The following is a 15979-nucleotide window of genomic DNA, read 5'->3' as shown; positions in this document are numbered from 1 at the left end:
CAGTCATCTGTAATAGCCCACCATTGCCCTTCCTAACGCTTTTGTACATGTTCACATGGAGGTCTATCACACAACAATGGAAACCCTAACAGTCCAGAGATAACATGCTATCTCCAGGCTAACGGGGTTCCCCTGACAATGAGGGATAGAGAATAGAGACCTAGTTCAATTTACCTAAACAATGCATGTGCCCGCCCCATATAGACAGCAGCCTTGTGGTCCCCTGGCTGTGAGTTTTGTAGCTGATTGACTTTAACTCAGTATCATTGCTTTTGAATTGTTGGTAATGTCATTGATGACCTCACAAAGAATACCACACATCAACAAAGCCAGCTGAGGGGTGTCATGTAACACAGTCAAGAAAATGTCTCAGCAGACGTGTTCACTCAGCCACTTCAGTCTGGAGATAGTTTTTCCAATTGTGCAGGTCCCTGCATTCCCTGCTCAACTGATCATAGTGCTTCAATTGATTTCTGAAACCAAAACTCACTAATGGAGATATTTTCATGGGTTTTCTCAACGAGCCACTAGTGCTAATGAAAAACTGCATTAATGTATTATTTTGAAGACTTAGTGATCATATTGACTATAATCAATATAGTTTCTTTTTCCCAGTAATTTCATAAAATAACTTATGCTTAGGGGATCATTATTTCTATTGAAATCAAATCCATCTGTAAGATCACCTACTAGTTGTGATGAATAAATCATTCTCACAGGTAATTCAAAAACAAAAGCACAAAATCAATTTCACCTGACTCTCCTTAGATCATCATAATCATCGTCGTTGTCATCATCATCATCAATGTCATAATGATAACAGTTGACATTTATTGAGTATTTGCTAGGTAATAGGGACTGTGCTTTCAATTCTACATACATCAGCTCATATCACCCTCGCAACACCCTAATTTCATAAAAGAGGCAGTTGTGGTTCAGAGGGAGTAAGGGATTTGCCCAACGTCACTGACTAGTATGTGACAAAACCACAGCTTAGTCTATATACTCTTAACCACTGATTGGTTCTGCCCTGCCTTTTGCTCTCAAAATAACAACCTCTCCCCAAGGGCCACACCATGTTTTGCTATTATTCCTAAAAGAAGCCCTATTCTCAAACACTCACCCAATGAGTACAGTCCTTGGCATTAGGGTTTCCCTAAGGCAATGAAGAGGCCTCTGACAAAATATCTATGGTAATGTAAGAACTTAGTTTTACTGCTGAACCAAAGAAATTTAAAACGTATACCCACTTACATTCCATCATAAGGAGAAAAGTTTTCACAATGATTGCAGAGAGGAAAGATTGTTTCCATCTAAGCAGAAGTGCAACAGGGAAATTAGCAAAGAAAGAGAACAAAAAATGGATAAATCTTAACCTTTGCAACTAGAAGTGTGAGAAATGAGAGAGAGAAAAATCACCCAGAAATAAAATTAGCTTTGTTATTTTTTTAAAGATTTTATTTATTTATTTATTTATTTATTTATTTATTTGAGAGAGTGTGTGAGGAGGGAGATGGGCAGGGGGAGAAGGACAGAATCCCAAACAGACTCTCCAGTGAGTTCAGAACCCAATGAGGGGCTCAATCTCAAGCCCCAAGATCATGACTGTGCCAATACCAAGAGTCAGACGCTTAACCAACTGAGCCACCCAGGTGCCCCCAAATTAGCTTAGTTATCATAGCCTGATTTCCATATTTAATAACCTATGAATTCAGTTGTATATATATTGTCTCAGGACTGGCTCCTGCATTTGCACAGACAAGTGCCAGTCCTCCAATTCTAGCAAGAGGAACACTGGCCCAACTAAAACATTCTGAACAAAAAGGTACTCAACTAAATACATCCATGAGTTTATTGATTGCCCTCGAGGTGCTTACAATCAATTTGGAGAATTAAATATCAAAATCTGTCTTTTAACTCTGTATTATAACTAGTTGTGCTATATTGAGTGTTATTAATACTCTGATAGACAAAAGACCCTGAATAGCAATCCTGAGAAAGAAGAACAAAGCTAGAAGCATCATAGTTCCCCATTTCAAACTGTATTTCAAAGCTCTGTTAGTCAAGAGTATGGTATTAACACTAAAAACTTATTGACACTAAAAACAGACCTATAGATCAATAGAGAGCCCAGAAATAAACCCAAGCATATATAGTCAGTTAATTTTTAACAAAGGAGCCAAGAATATACAAATGAAGAAAGGGTCTCTTCATTGAGAATAGTCTCTTCAATAAATGGTGTTGGGAAAACTGGACAGCCACATGCAAAGAAAAGAAAAGAGAAAAGAGGAAAAGAGAAGGAAAGCGAAAAGAAGAGAGGAAAGGAAAGGGAAAGAAAGGAGAGGAGAGGAGAGGAAAAAAAGGAAAAAGGGAAGAGAGAGGGAGGGAGGGAAGAAAGAAAGAGGATCATTATCTTATACCATATTCCAAAATAAACTCAAATGGATTAAAGATTTAAATATAAGACCTGAAACCGTAACACTGCTGGAAGAAAACATAGAAAACAGGGTAAGTTCCGTGACATTGCTTTGTGATGATTTTTTGGATTTGACACCAAAAGTGCAGGCAACAAAAGCAAAACTAAGCAAGTGGGACTACATCAGACTAAAAAGCTTCTGCACAGCAAAGGAAACCATCAGCAAAATGAAAAGGCAACCAACAGAATGGGAGAAAATATTGCAAATCACGTTATCTGGTAAGGTTCAATATCCAAAACACATAAAGAAGTCATGCAACTCACTTGCAAAACAAACAATTCAGTTGAAAAAAAAAAAATGGGCAGAGGGAATGAACGGACATTCTTCTAAAGAAGACATACAAATGCCCAAAAGACACGTGAAATGATGTTCACCATCACTCATCACCAGGGAAATGCAAATGGAAACCACAATTAGATATATGTCCATGCACATACAGGCACACACACATACAGGCTGGGAGGGAGAGGGGGAGAGAGAGAACCAGGGCTGATGAGGTGAGAAAAGGAACCCATGTGCACGCAGGGGGGCATGTAAATTGGGGTCACCACTATAGAATACAGTATGGCTGTTCCTCAAAAAAATTAAACATAGAAAAAAAAATTAAACAAAGAACTACCAGGACACTTGGGTGGCTCAGTCGGTTAAGCATCTACCTTCAGCTCAGGTCATGACCAAGTCCCACATCTGGCTTCTTGCTCAGCGGGGAGCCTACTTCTCCCTCTGCCCCTCACCCCACTGCTTGTATGCACGCTCGCTCTCTCTCTTTCTGTCAAATAAATAAATAAAATCTTTAAAATAAAACCAAACAAAACCTAGAACTACCATAAGATCCAGCAATTCCACATCTAGATACCTATCTGAAGAAAACGAAAGCACTCGTTTAAAAGATGGTCTCAAACTCACCAGAGTCATCAGAGCTAAAGGTGTGGTTGGGGGAACCTTGTGCCTAGCACTGCCACCTGATAAACGGTGCTTGCTGCTGGCAAACAAAAACTGGATTGGCTGCTTCTCGGAGTTTGCTGAGCCATGCTTCAGGCTAACCTCGCAACTTAGCGGGCACAACTGAATTCTTAGTTGCCTTTTAGGATTCCCATTACAGAATGACTAGAACAGTGAAATCCCGTTTCAAATGGTCCTCGGGCGCTCACCATGTCTGCCTCCTCCCATTCCGAAGCAAGGCTACTCTCCAGGTTAAATCATGCATTTGAATAACTTCAGCCACACTTGAGACTTATAAACAAGAAATGAGCGCCCATGGAGAAAGGTTGAGGGGCCTCTCAGCAGCCACCCACAAAGTTATTCAAGAACAAGAGCATGCTTCCTGGCCTCTGCATTTTCCAAATAGAGTACTCAAACTCCTGTCCCTGCCCTACCCTATAGCTGCTCTCTTCATTAAAGCATAAATAAACCCCATCCGAATGGATGTATCACTCCTCTGTGGAAGGAGCCCTGGGTCTCTTCACTTTCACAAACTCTCCTCTCCTCTGGTCTCTTGTGTGGAAAGGCAATTGTTATTTACATGGGCAGGGGTGAGGGCGGGATGCATGGAATATAGCTGAAAGACCATTTTTTAGAAGAGTAATTTCAACCACAAGGCTCACATTCCTTGGGAAATGTGTTCCCTAGCAAGATGCAGCAAGATGTAAAGGTTTTCCGTGCCCTTCTGGCCACCTACAGCCTGTGCTAACTTCTCTAAGTCCTTTACCTAACTAAGCACATGCAGGTCCAAAAGTAGCAAGAAGCTCCTTATTCTTCGACTGTGCGGTCACCTACCTTGTAGCTGTGCGTGCAAAACCACCCCCTCATCTATTTTGAGGCATGACACTTTTTTCAAGCCCACAGGAGGCACAATGGCACAACTCAGAAGACCAGGTCTCAAGATCCACCTGCACGCAAGTTCAGTGACTTACAGGAAAAGCAAATCTTACAAGACAAGGGTGCTGGCCCTCAGCAGAGGAAGTCTGAACTTGGCAGCAAGTTCACAGCGAAATGAAAGAAGTGAATACAAAAGCACCTTCCCAACCAGCAGCCCAGTTCTACCTATAAAAGTCAAGATTCCTGGGTGCTTTGAACTAGACACTTTTCAACAAAGCAGACCCTTTATTATTCCAATCAGTGACTTATCACAGTTGTGTATACTTCCCTACAAGAAAGTGCATCCTGGTTCAGACCCACCAAGTAACACCAAGTAACGAACAAAGCACACCAGGTACTTCTCTTTCCCCAAGGCTGACTCCACAGTGGGGATAAGGAGCAGCACCCTGCCTGCAAACGCACCCTCTCCCCAGCCAAGCAAAGAGGCACCTGTATCACATATGTCTCACACAGGGGGATGGAACTCTACAGAAACAGAGTCAGCCCTCAAGCATGCTTTTTGAAAGCTGCCAGACACAAATGAACAAAATAATCAACATCGCAGGCCCATCAGCCTGTTCTCTGGAAATAGAGAGGAGCCATGATCCATAAACTGAAGATGGATTTGTCCTTTTTTGGTTACTTTAAACTCTTTCCAAAAAGATTCGGGCCAGGGCAACTGGGTGGTTCTGTTGGTTAAGCACGTCTGTCTTTGGCTCAGGTCCTGATCCCAAGGTCCTGGGATTCAGTCCCTGCTCAGCAGGGAGCCTGCTTCTCCCTCTCCTCCCCCCTTGTGCGCTCTCTCTATCTGTTGCTATCCTTCTCACTAAAATAAATAAATAAAAATTAAAAAAAAAAAAAAAAGAAAGATTTGGGCCAAGACTGCATAGGAAATGGACCCAAGGGTTATCCACAAAAGATTATCCCAATGGAAATACACGAATGTGTGTGTATAAAATGAAAATTTTATATTTATACATATTTTAAAAGCAACAAACACAACAGGAACCGTGACCACCTACAGTTGTAAAAAGTACATATGCCGAATAGAATATCCAAGAACAAACGAAGGTTTTTCTTAAGTCACTAAGAAGAATGTTCTGATAAAGCAAAGTAGATGAAAGAGCCAAGTAAAAGCACGCAAGTTAGAAATATAATGAATCTTCGGATTCTGGATATCCGAAACTCTGGACTGTAGCGGATGAGGAAGCCAATGCAACACAGTCACACACTGTGGGCACAGCATCCAAACCCCAGCTTTGTCCCTCTCTCTCACACCCGACCGCTTTAAGGAATTTTTCTTTTTCTTTTTCTTTTTCTTTTCTTTCTTTCTTTCTTTTTTTTTTTAGTTTTGCAACCATTTTCATTTACTTTTTAAATTTTTTTTTTTTATTATGCCATGTTAGTCACCATATGGTACATCATTCGTTTTTGATGTGTTCCATGCTTCATGGTTTGCGTGTAACACCCAGTTCTTCATGCAATACCCACCACAGGGCTCACACATGCCCCCAACCCCCTCCCCTCTAAAACCCTCAGTTTGTTTCCTGGAGTCCATAGTCTCTCATGGTTTCTCTTCCCCTCTGATTTACCCCCTTCAGGTTTCCCTTCCTTCTCTTAATGTCTGCTAATGTCCTCCATGCAATTCTGTTTCCAATCAACTTCCCCAGGAAATCCCATGCCAGAAGGGCTCAACCCTAAGGATGGGGAAAATCTTAAGAAAGGGAGAGTATCTCAATGCAGACAAAAGAGAAACAAAATCAGGAAACGAAGAGAAAATGGAAGAAGACAAATGCTATGTGTATATTGGTTCACACAGCTTCCAATCAGAAACTACTTTGGAAAAGCTTCCTACTCGCTTCTCCACAAGCCTTTGGGTCAGTCAGGTCATTCTAGGAGCAAACACACAGAGAAAGAGGCTGGCTCAGGACTATTCTGCAGGCTCTAAGTCGGGCAGGAGTCTGGAAGCTTGACAGAGGAGGAGCTGACACAGAAAAGGGGTGAGCTGGCTTCAGGGGTTCAAATCAGAGATTAAGAAATGTAAGCAAAAGGCACAAGGGAAAAAAGAGAGAGAGAGAGAAAAGAAGGTCAATAACCATTTAAAGTGAGCCAGTTAAAAGTCTCTGTTTATTTAAAAAAAAAAAAAAAAACTTGTCTCAAACATTATTACATGAATCCTTCTGGGGTGCAATTTTTGTTTAACTTAGTATGCAAAGCCAGAACCAATTAAAGCACTTATTTCACAAAGTTGTCTGAAGTGAAAACATATAGAGAGGAAGGAGGGCCCTGGAGTAATGCGAGAAGACACGCTCTTGTCCTCATTTATTATGTAAGACTCAATTAAAAAAAAAATTAGTGTTTCCAAGGCAACTTCCATATTACGTATTTATGTTTTCTGCCAATTCTAAAGTGCACACTGGTAGTATAGTCACAAATTTGACCCTTTTCCCTTATTTTCATGAGGTTCAACTATAGAATCACAAGAAATCAATGAAGTCCATCTTGGCCAATAACAGATTCATATTCATTAAATGCAAATGATTTTGTTTAATTCATAATCGAATGATTTCTATTGTATTTGCTTCCCATAGAACTGCTTTTAAAAATCATGAAGAAATAGTTCGTGCAAGTGAACTTGTTTTCTATTTTAAATCCGTTTTAAAACCAAAATTAATCTATATTCTCTATCATCCTAGACATGTTAATAGATTTCTGCCTAGAGTTATAAAATCCTATCTTTAATTTTCTTTGTCTACCATATATGTAATTTAAGGTAATCCTGAAAGGCATAAAATAAAATGTCTCTCATAAGTGAAAATCTGAAGCATTCTTTCCCCCAAATGCCCATCCCTTATAAAGACACAGGTCAGTTTTAGGAACTCAGTGGATAACATGCTTAGTATGACACTAAAGAAACTTGCATTTACATAGCAATAATAAGAAATCCTCACTTAAAAAGAGTGCAGCAGACACAAACACTTTAATTCTGCCTGGAGGAGGAAAGAATGTTACCAATGAATCAAAGAAAAAGAAGTTCTTTAGGCAAACAGACAACACCAGTCCTGTGCTTTCCATAGTATTTCTGCTTTTTTCCCCTTTACTAACACTATTGTTGAGTTAGAAAAATGGTTCACATTCCTTCAACAGCATAAACTGTTTCTTAGACTTTACATGCTGTTACAAAATCTACTTCGGTAATTAAGACAACAAAAATAACCCTTTGTTATAAAATAAATTCTATGCCAAACAATAGGGTTCAAAATACCTGCTTTTATATTAAAACATACCAAGCCTCTCATCCAGATTTATTATCACTACAACGAAAGCCTTACAAAATCATCACAATCATGGCTCTTGATCCCACACCCCAACACGCTTCATAAAAAAGCATCTACCTCACCATATAAATAAATGTATTTTAAAAGGACTTAGGTGCTGTAAAATAGTGCACAGGCACTGTGACTCAAATGAAAAGGTTTTAAGAACATAAAGGTTTTAACTCTACAGTCAAAAGAAGTACACCCTAAGAAAATTTCAGTGAAGTAAAATGTTCAGAGAAAGAAGGGCTTCAGCTGATTGAGTTCCCATTTGTCTGATCTTAATCAAAGATCTCTTTGGCTGTTTTCCAATATCTTCTATTTTTATTAAATACAGCATTCCAAATTAGGAAGCACTATATACTGAATATAGGCACTTTTCCTTGAAGACTCAGAGAAAATCTTAAAGAGACTCAAGATCATTATCCTGTACTTTTTTTTTAATAGCGCAGATATAGAATGTTCGACAACCTGCCTTCAAATGTAATAAGCACAGACAAAACTTTGAAAAGTTGGCTTTTTTTCTTACTTCAAAATGCTGGTGCCAACTGATTTATTTAGCTTTTATTCATTATTTTTATCACCAAATGAGAAGAAAATGCACCAGTTCTTTCAAAAGTTCCAGTTGCAATTGCATTATACATGTTATTAGGAATGCATTTTAGGAAATTCTTGTTGAAGATAGTTTATGAAATCCTGAGCTCATAAAAAATGATGACTGTTCATTTTTATGATAATTAGTTATAGCACAATAATTTCAGTTAATTTAATTTATTTACATTGTTAAAAAAAAAGTTCTAAATTTGATTACAGCTGTATTACTGCTTTATTAATGAGCAAGACATGGCAGGGAGTTATAACAGAGACCAAGTATGTTTTGGTATTGATACCAGTTACTCTGTTTCCTTGAGCTTGAGAATATCCCCAGGAAATAAAGCCAACCACTTTGCACACCCTGTAGTCATTCCCCACCCCCTCAACACCCCACCACCTGGCAGCCTGTTGAAATTTGCATTTAAAATTCACTCCCCTGCACATTTTATAATCCACTGCATGTATAAATGTAACTATCAACAAAGGGTCAAATTACACACACACAGCTTAGATGCAAAGGAAGTCAAAGATATATTACAGTCAAAATAAACATGTATTCTTAAGCTTGGTGATTACATTCCCTAAAAATGTCTGACCCTAAAGGAAATAAAAATTGGACAAGAGTAAAGGCAGATTGGAGAATTCATATTTCTAACAAAAATTTCTTTAAAAGGTACGGATTACAGGGGTGCCTGGGTGGGCTCAGGTGGGCAGCCAACTCTTGATTTCAGCTCAGGTCATGATCTCAGGGTCATGGGATCAAGCCCAGTGGAGTCCCCCCTTAGGGCTCCTTGCTCAGCGGGAAGTCTGCTTGAGGATTCTCTCCCTTTGCCCTTACCCTCGTGCCTGTGAACATACACACACTCTCTCTCTCAAATAAATTAATAATTAATTAATCTTTAAAACCAGTAATTAATCTTTCTTTTAAAAAGATATGGAATACAAGTAATATAACATTTTGTAAATGTCCATCCCCTCACCCCTCAAAAGGAAAAGATGGTCTTCTTTCACCTATGCAAAAATAATAAGCAAATCTGTATTTCCACCTCAGACTTCTTGGCTAAAACAGTCTTGGTCATAAGATCCTATTCTTCCCATTTGAATAAGGGATCATCCTCAAGGCTCTCCTTTTTAGGTTTTTCTTTTCTTCTTTAAAAGGACTGGCACACACTCAGGCGGAATGCATTCAAGTCCTAGACTCTAAACAAGTCTAGTCACTGTGCATGCGATACTGTGTACCAACATTACTCAGCTGCTACCCTAGCATCTGACAGTCTAAAATTTAGTAGCCTGCACAAAAGAAGATAAAGGGTTCTACTCAATATTCTCCCCAAGGTTCTATTGCTTAAAAAAAAAAAAGAAGAAGAAGAAGAAAAAGAAAAGAAACAAAAACACAACAACAGCAAACTTCTATATTCTTTTAATTATCAAAACACCAGACAGAAAAAGAAAATCATCAAGAATATCCCAGAAGGCGAGGCTGAGGAGACTTGCCTTGCTATTCTGTCTCTACCTGTAACTTGCTTTGTGAAGTCAGGCAAATCATCTGAATTTGTGAATTCTTGCTCCATCTATAAATGAAGTATCTTTGAAAATGTCCAGAGCTGTTTTAACTTCACATGTATATTCTTTTATGCTTGCTCGTCTTTCAGTAGGTACAGGAAAAACACCTTTATGCATTAAAGGTGGTGCTATCTTGATGTCCGATTTATTTTGTCGTTGGATGATTAAAGCTTGCATTCATTCTTTCATTCAGGAATTATTGACTGATCACCTAACATGTGCCAGGCACTGAACATACAGCCGAGAACAAACATGAAAATCCCTTCCTTCTAAGAGCTTTGAGTGAAGTTCACAGTTAAGGGAAAAAAAAAAAAAAAAAAAAAAAAAGTCGAAACTATTTCCAATTAGAATATTTCAAAAATGCAAGTCACACTTTGTCTTCCTAAAGAATGTATTAACCATGAATTCAATTATTCACGACTTAGAGCCATCCCTATGTATATCAGACTATGCTGTAAGGGCGATGCCCTCAGGAACAGTAAAAGGAACAGCATTAACCTCTTTACTTAAAGTGGCCGGAAGCCACAGACTGTTCCCATTTGAATTCTGCCTCTATCTGCTTTATACCAGTTTTCCTGTTTCTTCCAAACTATCAGATTAATGGTAATTTTCCCTTTAGATTTTTGAGCACTCCAGCTCACTTCTAACTTCTTACCACTGTGGTCAGAAAAATGAGAGCCAAGTTAGCTAAAACTACGCTTAAAATACCAATAAGTAACTCTGAGAAAGGAAAAGGAACAACTTATTAGCATTTCAGCTTTAGATTTCCAACGTTCTGGCTCTATCTATCCAAGGGCCTTTCTCCCCATTCCTTCCTATGTTCTAGGCCAATATTGCTCACCAGATAATTTCTGAAGGTTGTTGCACACAGTACGTGAACCGACACAAACTGCCCTAGTCTGTTACGAAGATGAAGAATTTCAGATACAAGTACATAGTCCGATTAGGAAAAGAAAATTAGTATTTCAGTTCTGCCTCATCTGAACAAATCCTCATTATCTTGAAAAAAAAAAATTGTGGCAAACCTGTTTGCTTCTGCTCTGGAAACAATTAGAATGTTTTTCTGTACTCTCTTGGATTTAAATGAAAGTTTATAAATAAATGGTTAAAAAAGGAATCTAAATGATATTCCTAAAAACAAAAAAAAAAAAAACAAAAAAACAACAACTTTAAAAATCCCTGTTAGTGACTGGCTTATGAAAAAGTACAGTTTTTGTTGGTGAGCGATAGATGAAAACTGTGCACTCTAAGAAAAAAGCAAGCGTTCAACAAAGAGTCAGGAAAGTATCATTGAAGGATGTATCCAAGTAAGGAAGATAAAAGGAAGGGACTTCACTCCTGTAACATGTGATCAGCGGGGACTGACTGAATGCCTGCTAGATTCATTGCACTGCTCCAGGGGCTGGCAATTCCTCTGCTCTGACGGACCGGGGTAAACAACAAATATTAACAATTGTAAGAGAATTGAGTATTTTGAAAATGACAAGTGCTGTGCAGAAAATAAAATGGAGGGGCGCCTGGGTGGCTCAGTAGGTTAAGCATCTGCTTTTGGCTCAGGTCATGCATGATCTTAGGATCCTGGGATCGAGCATCACCCCCTCCACCCTTCCACCCCCTCACTCCCTTGTCAGGCTTCCTGCTCAGCAGGGCGTCTACTTCTCCTTCTCCCACTCCGCCTTCCCCCTGCTCATGCTCTTTCACACGTACACACACTCTCTCTCTCAAATAAATAAATAAAATCTTAAAAAGAAAGGAAAAGAAAAGAAGATGTAATATTAGGTGAGAGAGTGACTGGGATATGAGGAATCTACACTAGACAGAATGTTCATGGAGGTGATTTGGCAAAAATGAAACTGAGTTGGAAGAGCCAGCCACCCAGCGATCCAAGAGAAGGGCCTTCCTCATAGAGGGGACAGGCATGCAAAGACTCTAAGCATGTGCGAGCTTGATCTCTGCTGGAAACGGAAAGGCTGCTGTGGCTGCAGCACAGTGAATGGTGTGGGCCGTGAGTTCCAAATGAGGTCAGAGGGCCAGATATGCTGAGTCACATATGACTTCCTCCTAGCAAGATATCTATTCTGACAAGACAGAAATAGAAAAGTCAATAGAAGTCCAACTGTACAGTGGAAATTACGGGTGGGGTCGGGTGGAGGGGGGAGGTAGACAACTCTTTCCATACTGGAGAGGGAGCTTTTTATAAGCAAAAGCATTCATTTCTTCTCCTCCTCTTCTCCTTCTTCTCCTTCTTCTTCTTCAAGATTTATTTGCGTGTTAAGCCTCCAACTCTTGATCTTGGCGCAGGTTCTGATCTCAGGATGGTGAGATGGAGCCCCAAGTCAGACTCTCCACTCAGAGGGGAGCCTCCTTGAAATTCTCTCCCTCTGCTCCTCCTTCTGCTCCCACCCTCTCTTTCTCTCTCTAATAAATAAATAAATAAATAAATAAATAAATAAATAAATAAAATCTTTTGAAAAAAAAGATTTATCTATTTGAGAAAGAGAGAGTATGTGCAAGTGGAGGGGAGGGGCAGAGAGAAAGAACCTCAAGCAGACCCCTCACAGGGCATGGAGCACAGTGTGGGGGGGCTCAATCTCACCCTGAGACCATGACCCTGAGATGACGACCTGAGCAGAAATCAAAGGCTTAACCGACTGAGCCACCCAGGCCCCTCTACAGCAGTCATTTCTTCTTAAGGACATCATAATGAGTAGATGATAGTAGGAAAAAAGGAGAAAATGGAGAGAAAGAAAGGAAGAGTTAATAAATCACATGAGAAAACACTAAAAAATGTAAACCACAATCAAAAACAGTATTCTGTAACAGGAAAACAAATACTTCAGGGATAATCTTGAATATAAATATCTATTGAACTTACACACTTGAAAGCCTGTTCCATAACCTCAGTCTAGCAAGCTGATAACAAAGGCCAGAGAGTGTCAACTGAAAGAGCCTCTCAAATGCCAACACTAGACATTTTTTTTTTATATTTCTACTCCCCCTTGGCTAGGATATTTTGCAGGTGACTTTTCCCCCCCCCACAACTCATTATATCTTGAACTGATTTTGGACCCATGTTGGAAAAGAACCCCAGGTCACATCTCAACAAGCTGAGGCACCCGGGATATTTATCACCAACCACAGGCGGGAAGCTAAAGAGCTCTGTGAAACTTACTGACCCACTGAGTATAGGTTTAATAGACAAGAGAGATGGTATATGATTAATTACAGTTATTTATGTTTATGGATTTAAATCTTGAGGATGCCTGGCCTCTTCCCATTTTATTTCATAATATTCCCTCTGCTGGAGACTGAAGAGCAAAAGTCAATTGTCTGAGTGTTGGCATCACACTGGAAACTAAAGGGCCATGCATTTCAATTCCAGCTCAAGAAACACTCTGGCTGAGCAGATGTAATTCACCAGACCCCAGTGGGCTAGGCTCGCACTGTTGTCAGTCAAATCTCACAGTGGATGGAAATCAGCAGAGCACGTTAGCAATTTATGCTCAACAGCCTCTTCTCAACCATAAATTTTGAGATAATGTTAAGCGTAACCCAAAGTTAATCCAAAAAATTTAGTCCATAGGTTGAGCCTGTGTTCTTACCATGAGGCAGTCAGAAGGCAAGGGACTCACAAAATACCATTTATAATAGGATTCCTGTCAAAACTCCAGGTTCCGACATCAACGCAGCGAGCTTCAGGCCTGACCTCACCCAGTGCACTTATGCCAACCCCTGGGTCATTAGTTTGGCATCTGCCAGCAGCATGTTTTTGTTTTTTTTTCCCCAGACTGGGGCAGCTGAGGGCTCTGGGGCAATCACAGAATGGGCACTTAGCAACCCAAGTCATGCCCCAACCCTATGACAATCTCAGCCTGAATAAAGCCACCTGACTTTTCTGGACTTCAATTTCCCCACACAGAAGACTGACATTGTCTGTACATTCCTTTTTCATGGCACTGCTAGATCCCATAACTCTGGCCCTATTGCTCTCTAGGGCCTCCTGCCATTTTCCCCATCCATACTGGAAAATGGGAGAAGATCACTCACCATGCCAACCGAATGACTGCCATCAACATCCTTTTACCCCACTATGACTTGAAAACACAACATGTTTATGCTGGTAATAATTATAATAAACTGAAGAAAATTCTAGATATAAGAGGACAGCTTAAATAAGTTAAACATTCTAGAATTTCTTCATTGCTTAGAAATTAATTCTTTCTGGGTTAAATTACACTCTGGATAGAGATAGGGTAATAGACAAATAAAAATTAATTATGAAGAGAAAAAAGTAGATATAACAGAATTTCTGTGTGGGTGTCTGTATTTCTGTTTTAAAGTACTTGTGTGACAGCTAATATCATCCTCCAAAGTCAGGAACAAGAAAAGAATGTCCATTCTTACCATTGTTATTTTATATAGTACTGGAAGTCCTAGCCTCCACAATCAGACAACAAAAAGAAATAAAAGGCATCCAAACTGGCAAGGAAGAAGTCAGATCTTCACTATTCTCAGATGACATGATATTGTATGTACAAAACCTGAAAGACTCCACAAAAAAATTGCTGTAACTGATACACAAAGTCAGCAAAGTCACAGGATATAAAATCAACATACAGAAATCTGTTGCATTTCTATACACCAATAATGAAGCAGCAGAAAGAGGAATCAAGGAATTGATCCCACTTACAACTGCACCAAGAGCCATAAGATACCTAAGAATAAACCTAACCAAAGAAGTAAAATATCTACACCCTGAAAATGATGAAACACTTATGAAAGAAACTTAAGAGGGCACAAAGAAACAGGAAAACTTTTCAAGCTCATGAATTGGAAGGAAAATATTAAAATGTCCATAGGGCCTAAAGCAATTTACACATTTAATGCACTCCTATCAAAATTCCACCAGCATTTTTCACATAACTAGAAAAAAATAATCCTAAAATTTGTATGGCACCCAAAGAACTCCGAATAGCCAAAGCAATCTTAGGAACAAAAGCCAGGAGCACCTGGGTGGCTCAGTCGGTTAAGTGCCTGACTCTTGATTTTGGCTTAGGTCATGATCTCAGGGTCATGAGATCAAGCCCCATATAGGGCTCTGGACTCTGATGGAGTCTGCTTGAGAAGCTCTCTCTCGCTCTATCTCTGTCCCTTGCCTGCTTGCTCTCTCTCACTCTTGCTCTCTCTCTCTCAAAATAAATAAAATCATTTAAAAAAAGAGAAAGAAAAGAAAAGCTGGATGCATCACAATTTCAGACTTTAAGATATATTATAAAGCTATAGTCATCAAGACAGTATAAGTCAGTATGGTACTGGCACCAAAAGAGACACATGATCAATGGAGCAGAATAGAAAACCCAGAAATGGACCCTGGACTTTATGGTCAATTAATCTTTGACAAAGCAGGAAAGAGTATCCAGTGGAAAAAAGATAGTCTCTTCAACAAATGGTGTTGGGAAAATTGCACAGCCACATTCAGAAAAATGAAACTGGACCATTGGATGAAAGACCTAAGTGTGAGACAGGAAACTATCAAAATCCTAGAGCAGAACACAGGCAGCAACCTCTGTGACCTCCGCTGCAGCAACTTCTTAGTAGACATGTCTCCAGAGGCAAGGAAAACAAAGGCAATAATGAACTATTGGGACTTCATCAAGATAAAAAGCTTCTGCACAGCAAAGGAAATAATCAACAAAACTAAAAGATGACCAATGGAGTGGAAGAAGATATTTGCAAATGACATACCTGATAAAGGGTTAGTGTCCAAAATCTATAAGGAACTTGTCAAACTCAACACCAAAAAAACAAACAATCCAGTTAAGAAATGGGCAGAAGACATGAATAGACAGACACTTTCCCAAAGTAGACATTCAGATGGCTAACACACACATGAAAATGCTCAAGTTCACTCATCATCATGGAAATAAAAATCTAAACCACCATGAGCTATCACCCCACATCTATCGGATCAGCTAAAATTAACAGCTCAGGAAACAAAAGATGTTGGTGAGGATGCAGAGAAAGGGGATCCTTCTTACACTGTGGTGGGAATGTAAACTGGTGCAGCCACTCTGTGAAACAGTATGGAGGTTCCTCAAAAATAGAATTACCACATGACCCAGCAATTGCACTACTAGGTATTTATCTAAAGAATTTAAAAATTCTATTTTT

At 39.4% G+C, this 15979-nt stretch overlaps 1 protein-coding gene across 4 annotated transcripts in view; it reads right to left on the bottom strand.

The window, feature by feature from the left end:
- Nucleotides 1–15979, bottom strand: part of GPD2 (glycerol-3-phosphate dehydrogenase 2) — a 140855-nt gene that overhangs the window by 106307 nt on the left and 18569 nt on the right. Inside the window, exon 1 of one of the 4 annotated variants that reach the window (XM_047721794.1) lies at nucleotides 175–254. The exons of the other annotated variants lie outside the window; for them this stretch is intronic. The gene's annotated coding sequence lies outside the window, so the exon portion shown is untranslated. Of the gene's footprint in view, nucleotides 1–174; nucleotides 255–15979 lie in introns of those variants that run through there. 4 annotated transcript variants of the gene reach the window in all.

This window comes from Lutra lutra, chromosome 3, assembly GCF_902655055.1.
Source record: "Lutra lutra chromosome 3, mLutLut1.2, whole genome shotgun sequence".
NCBI lineage: Eukaryota > Metazoa > Chordata > Mammalia > Carnivora > Mustelidae > Lutra > Lutra lutra.
This window is presented reverse-complemented; position numbering and strand designations above follow the sequence as displayed.